An 11,158-nucleotide genomic window follows, 5' to 3' on the forward strand; every position below is an offset into this window, starting at 1 on the left:
AAAAAAAAAAAAAATGGGGGGGGGGGGTAAGAACAAGAGCAGAAACACCAGTTGGAAACTTCTGCAATGTCCCACTGAGAGATAATACAGGTTTTGATCAGAGTGGTAGTAGAGAAGGTAAGAAGAACCAATTCAAGATATACTCTGTTCTTACAGAATTTGCTAACCCACTTGATTCAGCAGGGATCGGGATGGAGGTAAGAGAGGAAACAAGGGTGATCAAAGGTTCTTGCACTGATGGTCTGGGGGAAAGTCATGATGACTGCATAGACGAGAACTGTAGGGTAGGAACAGATGAGGGGTGAAGGTAGGAAGCCAACGCATTCATTTTTTCATATATTTGACACATTGATTATAAGTAGGCAGTTTTCTTATGGAGACTGGAGTTCAAGAAGTACTGTATTGGAGACACAAATGTGGCCATAATTAGTATACAGATGGCATCTACAGATGGGATCACCTAGAAGAGCAGCTCTCAATTTTGGTTACACATGGAATCATCTAGAAAACTTTTAAGTACTGATGGCCAGTCTCCAGTCCCCATCCACTGAATCAGCCCTAGGGTGCTAACCAAACCTTGGCATTCAATAACAATAACAACAAAACCACTTTATGTTAATTCTGATGCATTTCCAAGACCTGAAAACCACCAACCCAGGGAGAAATTGCAGAGAGAGAAGGGAAGATGGTCCCAGACTGAGCTGTAAGGCATGGCAGTGCCTGGAGACCAAAAGGTCCCTAGCAAAGGGAACTCACAAAGAGCTGCCAGGTAGGCCTAGCAACAGATGTGAGCCCCTCAAGAGACTGTTAGGAAAAAGTGTGACTAACTGGCTTCAGGGTCACTATAGGGTCAGGTATGGTGAGGACAGATACGGTGTTCTTATACTGATTTCTTATTGAACTGTATATACAAATGATAAAGGATACACATATCGGGTCCACGTTTGATTACTTTGTGTACATGTCCATATTCGAGTAACCATGGTCCAGGTGGAGATATGGAACGTTTCCAAAATTCCATAAGGATCTCTTAGGCTCCTTGGTTCTTATCTCCCTCTCCTTTGGGAAGTGACTGCTTTCTGACTTGGACAGTATGGATGGGTTCGTTTTGCACATTTTAAAACTCCTTATCAGTGGAATTCTCTAGGCTGTATTCTTTGTATCTTGCTTCTTTTGTCCAACATTATTTCTGTGAGCTGTACCCGTCATTCCTTCCCATACAAGTGACTTGTTCTTTTTCTAATTCTACAGTCTGTGATTGTACGAATTTGCCACAATTCATCCACTCTCCTGCTGAGACGTAGTTCTCAGTACTCACGAATGAAGTTGCTATCCTTGTCTTTTAATGGACATACATTTCTCCTTTACTGGGTCCATTCTTAGGGATGGGATTACTGTGTATTAGGATATGTGCACCTCTAAGTTCATTAGATTTTGACACACAGTTTTCCAAAGAGTTGTGCTAACTTACACCTCCTCCAGCAAGAAATGAGAGTTCCAGTTTTTCTATATACTCTCTAACACGTAGTTCGGTCATTCCTTTCCCTTTTAAACATTCCGGTAGCTATGAAATGATATTTCATTGCGGTTTTAATTTTCTTTTCCCTGATTAATAATAAAAGACATTTCGTAGACATACTGAACATTTTGATCTTCTTTTGAAGTTTCTGTTTCCATCATTCTGTTGATTTAATTGAACTATCTCTTTTTATTATTGATTTGTGGGAATTGTCCCTATATTTTGGATATTGATCAATTGTCAGATGCATGTGGGATGAATGTTTTCTCCTAGTTTCCTAGGGGTTTACTTTCACTGTCTCTGAATGGTATCTTTTGCTGAAAAGAGCATTCATTTACATGAAATCTAATTTTTCTCAATTCTTTTATGGTGTTTCTCTGTAACATGTAAAAAATCTTTGCCTGCACCAAGGTCATGGAATTCTGTTTTCCTCTAAAAAATCTTATTGGTTTACCTTTTCACATTTAGGTTTACAATCCATGCCAATTTGATTTTTATATTTGTAGAGAGGAAGGGTCGATATTAATTTTGTTCCGTGCAATGCCGAATTGGCCTAGCGGCCTTCCCACTGAGTTACAGTGTCCCTTGGATTGTTAATCAAATGTGGGCCTGCCTCAGGGCTGTATTTGATTCCACTGACTACTCACTTTCTAAGAAGTGGCCATAATCTTCCCTCATATTCTGAGGTATTTTCCTTTATTTGTTGCCCCAAATTGGGAGAAGTGAGTGAAGCATGTGGTTCAAGACTCCTTCACACTTTCCCAACTTCTTGGTTGGATCAAATAGTCTAAGAGCTTCCACTCCACTCTGACATTTACATGCAATGCAATAGAACATGAAATTATTCGCTCCGAGACATCTGTCCTCTTGTAGGTATTCCAAATTCTCACACCCCGCAGACCATGATTTATGGCCTCCTCCCACATTCACTGCCAATGTTCACTGCTCTTAATCCTGGTCTTTCCAGCTCAGAAGGGCTTTCCATGTAGTAACTGAAGACTCACACCCATGTTGTAGCTCAGCATGGAATCTAGCTTTAAAGTAGAGGTGACCGCTCTGCTTTGAGTCAGTTGGCATGTATGAAACCAGTTGGATGAGCCCAGGTTGAGTCCAAAGTGCAAGCTAAATTGTATCACCTTTTGGCTTGAAAATTTGCAATGGCTCCCACCATCTGTTTGAATGGAATTCAAACAGAAAAGAATGTATTTCATCAACAGAATAGGGATTTTTTTGGAGAACTCTCATGTTTCAGGAGTGGAGTGTTCCTAAAGTTCCCATTGCCAACTGATCTCTCATTTTCTTATGATTGTCTATTGTACTTTGGTGACAATAAAGTTTATTTGGCTCATGTGTCTCTGCTGTTCTGTATTGCTTATTAATGACTTCAGAAAATGCTCTATTAACTCAACAAGATGAACTCCATTAGAGCACATATTTATATCACTATAGAACATGGCAAAGGGCTTTTCACTCAGCAGGTGCTTAGTATTTTAGATATTAATGAATTAGCTTATTTCCTGCATCATTTCACAAATACAGGAGACAACTCTTGGTGCTTAGAAAATGAGTTTATTTGACTGTCCCCATAAAATTCCAGTTTCTTTATCACTTGGCAGAGATAACATTGTCTTTACAGCTCCTCTTAGAAACCTAGAAACTTTCTCTTAGAAACCTCGTTACTCTGAATACTTGACACTAACATTGTAAGGGACAAATGTTCATGACCTGGGGCCCATATAAATATGTAGATTTCTAAGGTGAATAGTTGCATGATTTCCATTAAATTCTCAAATTTTCCTTTATTTATAGAAAGGTTAAGAATCTTTGAGACTATGACTTTGGCTCAGGTCATGATCCCAGGGTCCTGGGATCAAGTCCCACATCAGGTTCCTTGCCCAGCGGAGAGCCTGCTTCTCCCTCTGCCTGACACCCCCCTTGCTTGTGCTCACTCACTCTCTCTCTATGAAAAATAAATAAATAAGATATTTTTTAAAAAAAGGTATCATTGAGACTAGGGTCATGTCTAACAATCCTTCATACAACAATTAAGAAAATGGTCAATAAGTACATGTCCAATAAGACTGAATGACAATGAAAAGCAGAATATTTACAAGGATAGAAGAGTCCATCTACATTAAAAAAAGAAAGAAAAAAAAGAAAAAAAAGATGATGAAAAAGGTTATTTTATGCGTACTATGAATTCAATGTCAGCACTGAAAGAATAGTATTGGAGATAGATGTAGTAATGATTATTTATGTAACTTTTTGTAAAACCAAAATAGTACAGTGCAACTTAGGAAATAACTGTGAAAGAACATGAAAAATAAACAATAGCATTAAGGAAAAACAATTCCATTGTCAATTAAGAAAATTCCAGAACTTTGCATCTAGTAGAGTTTTCTTTATTGGGTCAGTAATTTTGTAAATTTCATAGTTAATATCCTGAAGTGCTTCATGTCTACACTACACTACAACCCAATCCAATTGGTTGTAGAAGGTATAGACGGAAGGTGAATGAGGTTAGGGATCTGAAACAGTATGTTGCTGACATCTTTAGTTTCAGACACAGGACTTTTTTCCACCAACAGTGCAGCCCTCAGTCACACAGTACTGTAGAGGAACAAGCTAAATGAACATAAAGAATTTTCATGAATAATCGTACTTGGAAGCAACATTGGGTTTCTGTAAAACCATTTCATTAGAAGAGAAGGTGTATTTTATTTACGTTATTTTTATTATTAGTGAAAGTGAGTTGGTGTTAAAATATATAGCTAAAATATATACACACACACACACACATCACACACACATACATACATATGTACACACACACACATATAGCTTCTGGAAAAAAGGTCCCTTGTGCATTGGCCAGTGTAAAGTTCCATATCGGAGCAGGCCCACTATACCTGGCAAGCTTTGGTGCCCTTCTACACACAGGTGGAGGTTAAGGGAGAGACAATATTTTTATTCCTAATCCTTAAAGCAACAGTAAAATAGATGATTAAAAATCAAACCGGATCTGCTTTGTTGGCACTCTCAAAAAAACAAAGAGAGGTGTGTTTTGGAATTTCTAGATAAAGACCACTTTGGGTTAATAGCTATTTTCCTATTCTGGTCAATTGGTCTTGAATTGATCCCTTAGGTCCAGAGATAAAGGTGTTGCTCTACTCTTAGATTCAAGGAGTCCTGCCCTAACCCTGCTGAGACTTGTCCCTGCCCTCTTCCAGTGCTGCCCCCACTTGGGTAAGGCAAGTTTAGAAAGGACCTTAACAAAACAATGGAGGCAAGTGAGGACAGTGGAGGAAGGAAATTGAGGGGGCATTGGCTGAGAGTGAGGTTATGGGATAGTGTTATGGAAAACTACTTTGGTGAGAGAAAACTCTTGGACATGTTGACTAAGAATTTAGAAGCAGAATCTGCCACTCAGTGTCAAATATATGACAAAAGCATGAGAACAAAGTTGTCTTTGGTTGTGTCATTCAAGGTTTAGAGTAGGTTGAAGAGATTAAAAAAATATTAAGACTCTGTTAGCCTCAGAAGACACGTTGTATATTTTATGTGATTTCACTCATATTAAGATATACAATCTCTAGAGCCAACCTGTGAGACAGTCAGTAGGGATCACCTGTAACTGACACCTCTAATTGAACCAGCTCAGCGACCTTACTGGAGAAGCTAGGAGAAGAGCTTCAGGTTTTATATACAGTTCACCTTCTGGGTGACCCTGAGGGTTCTCTGCAGCATTCAACAAAAGTCACTGCATTCGCTTACTAGGGCTGCCATGACCAATACCACAGTCTGGGTGTCTTGAACCATAGCAGTAGAAGTCAGAGATCAAGGTATTGGCAATGTTGGATTCATCTGAGCTCTCTCTCCTTGGCTTGCCGATGACCGCCTTCTCCCTGTGTCTTTATATATTGTTCCCTCTGTACCTGTCTGTGTCCAAACTTCCTCTTCTTACAACCACACCTGTCGCACTGGATTTTGATATTTAACATAGAAGTCTTTTAGCTATGTTTTCTGACATTTTGTCATCACCAGAAATTGCCCAATATTTTTAAATAGTAAAATAAAACCATTATTCTTTTGAAAATTCAAGAATTACATTTTTTCTTAAGGAAGTATCACAAAGAAATGACACTAAAGCAGTCAAATGGAAAACCGAGAAATTATTGTCCACATAGAATCTCAACTTTCTTTTCTCTAATTACTAAAAAAAATAAAACTGCACTAAAATTTAGGTGTCCTTTGGGGACATTAAAAAAATACACACTTTGGGTGCCTAAGTGGCTAAGTCAGTTAAGCATCTGCTTTTGGCTCAGGTCATGATCCCAGGGTCCCGCATGGGGCTCCCTTTTATCGATAAGTCTGCTTCTCCCTCTGTCCCTGCCCCTGTTCGTGCTTGTGCTCTGTCTCATTCTCTCTCTCTTTCTGAAATAAATAAATAAAATCTTAAAAATAAAAATCCATACTTACCTCTCATGTAGACCAATGTACTTAAGAATAGGGAAGGCAAGAGTTCCGGCAGAGAGCGAGGTGAGAAACGCAGCGCGGCCGTCGATCCCAGGCCCTCCAGGCCCTCCGGCCTGAGGCTGGCGGGTGACCTGGGGGGCCCGGGGACAGGTCGCGGGCTCCGACCTGCAGAGACCCAGCGGCCTCGCCACCGCTGCCCATCGGCCAGGCCCAGAGTGAAGCAGCTGCGAGCTTCTCCGCACCCCCCACCCCCACCTTGGCGCCGATGGCGGCGGCCTCTCGGAGCCCAGACCTCGCCTGCTGCCCACTCCCCAGGCGCAACTCTGCGGGGCCTCCGCCAAGCCCCTGGCGGAGCCAGCGGGCTCGGGGTGCCTTTGGACGTTGGGTGTGGCGGAGCGAGAAGAATGGCGGCCACGCGAATGCCGCGGAGGGCCATTGGGGCCGCCGAGGGCCTGAGAAGGCGGGTCTGCGTGGACGCAAGCTCGGCAGCCTTTGGGCCTTGGAGCCCCACAGGCCCAGCCCTGGAATGACCGCTCCGCCCCCACTGGACGAAACCTCACTTTCTATGGAGAACGGTGAACAGAGGCCTTACCTGGCCGGGAAGAAATGTCTTTTGAAAATGGCTTTGAAATGGAATTGCTAGACCACCTCTAGGAGGGACATCAGGAGCGACTCGCGTCCACGTTTGTTCAGTGGGTAAGAGGACATGAAGTAGACGACCTTGAGGAGGAAGAAAAGAAGGTTCGGTGCCAGACTGGTCATATTTAGAAGACATTTTCATATGACAACCATTGTTTTGTGTGTGCATTTTATCCCTCAACTACTGTATATATAGTTGACAATGCTAAGTACATTTTTGAAACATCTGGTCTTTCTAGATGTTCTGAAGTGCCTCATAACGTGTTAAAAATAGAGGTAGTAAAAAGACATTCTTGTAAATACCTTTCTGTTAACATTCATATGGAATGCCATCTAATTTAGGGGGAATGGCCGAACCACCCCTTTGAATAGTACACATTGTGTTTGTGCACTGGTGCAGAGGAGGTGGGAGAAGGAAGTGCAGAGAGCTCTGCCAGTGTGTTCATAGTGAGGGAAGATGAACCATTGTCCTTTATGTTCCTGCATTTTGGTTTACTTAGCTGTGTATATAGTGTACATACTGGACAAATGAGTCCTAATTTTCAACATCTAGTCTTTCTAGATGTTAAAGAGGTTGCCAGTGTATGACAAAAATAGAGTTAGTAAACTAATACATGGTGTACATTTTGTGTTAAAATTCCTAGAAAGATCGTCTTCTGAAAATTTGAGCATTATAGCCCACTGGGTTGGTGGAGAAAGGAGAGATGAGAATGGATAGTCTTAGGCTAGAATGTTCACATTTTGAAGACACTTTCAGATTATAACTGTTACATGTGTGCAGTTTATTCAAGACTGCTGTGTATATAGTGGACAAATTATGTCCTTATTTAAAACATCTAGTTTGTCTAGATGTTTAGAAGTGCCCAACGTATGTTAAATGTAGAGGTAGTAAAATACCGCTTTGTAAATATCTTTTTGCTTAAAATTCATAGGAAATAAACCGTCTTGGTGATGGAATTGTTTAACCACCTCTGAGCAGTATTCTATCATGTATCTTTGTTCTGTTGCTTGAAGGAGGTGGAAGGGAAAGAATTGCAAAAGGTAATATGTTAGTGTGTTTGTGCTTGGACATTTTCAGACAAAACCATTTTTTGTATGTTTTGTGCATTTTGTTTTGCTGTGTATATAGTGTATATAATGGACAAATGAGTCCTAGTTTTGCAACATCTAGTCTATAGATGTTGAAAAGGTTGCCAATGTATGACAAATTAGTAAAATTAGCACATTCTATACACATTGTGTTGAAATTCAAAGGAAAGCTTTTCTTCTGTAAATGACTTTTGGATATGAATTTGTTCAACCACCTTTAAACATTACACTTGCCTGTACTTGTCTACTGGATTGGTGGTGGAGAGAAGGAAGTGAGAGAGGGAATAGTTTAGTCCAAAATGATGGTCATATTTAGAATATACCTCAGATTATACCCATTGTTAGGTGTGTGCGGTTTTATTTAACAGTGCTGTTGTGTAGTCAGTGGACAAGTACTTGTATGAAATATCTAGTCTTTCTAGATATTTAGAAATGTTTGATGTATGTAAAAGTAGAGTAATGCTTCTTATAAATAGCTTTTAAAAACTGATGGGAAATATTTTGGAAATGGAATTGCTAAACCACCTCTCTGAACAGTATACTTGTTCCTTGGTTTGAGGGAAGTGGGAGGGAAGAAATTGCAAAAGATGCTTTGCTAGTGTGTAGTAGGAAATTTCAGCTTATTCATTGCCCTATATGTTATGTGTATTTAACTTGACTATATATTGTATATATACTGGACAAATAGGTCCTAATTTTATAATATCTAGTCTCTAGATATTAAAGAGGTTGCCAATGTATGACAAAAGTAGAGTTAGTAAACTAACACATTTTGTACACTTTGTGTTAAAATTCATCAAAAGGCTGTCTTCTGAAAAGAACTTGAAGAGATAACAGTCACATCTAAGTGGCACGTGCCTATTTGCACTCACCCACTGGGTTGGCGGTAGAGAGGAGTTGTGAGAAATGAAGGGTTCTAGACTGGAATGTTGCCATGCAGAAGACACTTTCAGATATAACCCATTGTTACATGTGTGTAGTTTATTCAACACTACTGTGTATATAGTGGACAAACTCAAGTCCTTATTTGAAACATCTAGCCTTTCTAGATGTTTAGAAGTACACAAAGTATGTTAAAAGTAGAGGTAGTAAAATAACACATTTTGTAGATAATCCTTTTGTTAAAATTCATGTGAAATACTGTCTTTTGAAAATGGAATGATCAAAATGATGAAACGACCTCTCGGAGCAGTACACATTATATGATATTTGTTCTGGTTCAGGGAGGAGGGAGAAGAAAGAGCAAAGGGCTTTATACCAGTATGTTTACAGTTAGGGAGGATTAACCATTGTCCTGTATGTCTGCATTTTGTTTTATTTAGCTGTGTATATAGTGAATATAAAGGACAAATGAGTCCTAATTTACATCTAGTCTTTCTAGATGTTTAAGAGGTTGCCAGTGTATGACAAAAGTAGTTAGTAAACAAATACATTGTGTACACTTTGTGTTTAAAATCAGGAAAGACTATTCTGAAAACTAGAGGAAGTGAAATTGTTAAAATCCCCTCTAAGCATTACAGATGCTTCTACTTTCCACTATGTTGATAGAAATGAGAAGAGGAAGGATTCTAAGCCAGAATATTCTTTCAGTGCTACTATGTATGTAGTGGGCAAATTTTAAATAAATCCTTACTTGAAACATCTAGTCGTCTGGATGTTTGAAAGTGAACATCATGTTAGGAGTAGAGTAGCAACACCCTTTATTGTTAATTTACAGGAATGTTTGTATTTTGGGAATGGAGTTGTTAAACTTGATGTCTTCTTGGAGAGTATGCTGACTGTTCACTGGGTTCACTAGGGGATGGGGATGGGGGCAGGGAAGGAAGTGAGGAGCAAAGGGTTCTGTGCCCATGAGTCTTTAAAGTTTTGTATGTGCATTTTAGTTAATGTTGCTGTGTGTCAAAGGATAAACAAGTCCTAATACCCAAAATATATTAAAAGTAGAGGTAGTAAAATACTCCCTTTATGAATGCCCTTTTGTTAGTTTTTAGGAAGGACTGTTCTGGGAGTGTCTGTCAGTCACCTCTTAGAGCTAGATGTAGTCCTATGCTTGGTCATTAAGATGGTGGAGGGAGCAGAGGAGGGGTGAAGGGAAGGGCTTTTTGCTAGTTATCTCCACAAATAGAAGACCATTTTCGGTTATAACCATAGGTCTGGATGTGCATTTTGATGAAGTACCTGTGTTTGTTGTGGACAAGTGTCATTATTTTGTAACATCTAAGCTTTTTGGAGTCCTGAGGTGACAATGTATGATAAAATGTACAGCTAGTGAATCAACCAATTTATAAGTTTTTGTTATCATTGGTAGGAAAGAAGCATCTTGGACATGGAATTGTTACGCTGTCTCAGAAATGTGAGGACTTACTAGGTTGGCCGCAGAGGGGCAGGAGGAAGTATAGAGGGAGAGCTGTATGCGGATGCATTCATACTTACGTTGTATTAACTGTTCATGTGTGTGCTTCTCTTTGGCTGTACTATAGGAATACATTAAGTGATTCAATGGAAATATACCCCGTTGCTAATATTTGAATAGTATAGATTGGATAATGAATTCTTTTAGAAGCATTATACATTGTGTACTCTTACTTATGTCTGTTTTAATTGAACATTAAGGGAATGCAGTATTTTAATGGTAACCCTGCCAGTATCTTTAGAGGCCTGTTGCCATTTTTGTCCTCTCTGAAATCTTTGTCGCCGAGAAAGGTGGGATTACACTTTTTCTTTCAGATGGAGTTGGTGTATTGTATTCTTGGTTATCGAAATACTCAGTTTGGGGACTTTGAAATGGTAAATATTCATGGTGTGTAAAAAAGCATGATACTCGGGACGCCTGGGTGGCTCAGTTGGTTGGAGGACTGCCTTCAGCTCAGGTCATGATCTCGGAGTCCCGGGATCGAGTCCCACATCGGGCTCCCAGCTCATGGGGAGTCTGCTTCGCTCTCTGACCTTCTCCTCGCTCATGCTCTCTCTCACTGTCTTTCTCTCAAGTAAATAAATAAAATCTTTAAAAAAAAAAGCATGATACATAACTACGATCTTAATTACATTAAAATGCTTACTTTTGTAGATACACACATGGGACCTAGAAGTCAAACTGTAAACTGCTTGTGATTATGGATGACTTTGTTCTTTGCTTCTTGTGTTTTTCAGTTTCTTTTTATGCACATGTTAACTTTTAAAAAATAAGTTTTTTAAAACCTAAAAAAAAAAAAGAAGAAGAGGGAAGGCCAGTCACATCAGATTCAATCATAAAAATAATTACACTCACAGGAATGGAATGCTATTTAAATAAATAAAAATCAAACTAATAAAATGTATTTACTATAAACATTTTATTTTATAAAATATATATTATTAAAAAAATAAAATCAGTGGTCAACTAAAGCCAAATGGATTACTTTATCAAATCTTACTGTTCATCAGTCTAATTTTATC

At 39.2% G+C, this 11,158-nt stretch overlaps 1 long non-coding RNA gene across 1 annotated transcript; it reads right to left on the reverse strand.

Annotated features, from left to right (window-relative positions):
- Positions 1 to 2,510: 2,510 nt before the first annotated feature.
- LOC309860521 lies at positions 2,511 to 10,700 on the reverse strand. The gene is made up of 2 exons (XR_014309420.1): positions 8,596 to 10,700; positions 2,511 to 4,144 (listed from the first exon to the last, which is right to left on the reverse strand). It is a non-coding gene; the product is annotated as an uncharacterized lncRNA (long non-coding RNA).
- Between the last annotated feature and the right edge of the window lie 458 nt (positions 10,701 to 11,158).

This window comes from Mustela nivalis (assembly GCF_964662115.1).
Source record: "Mustela nivalis genome assembly, chromosome: 2".
NCBI classification, from domain to species: Eukaryota; Metazoa; Chordata; class Mammalia; order Carnivora; family Mustelidae; genus Mustela; species Mustela nivalis.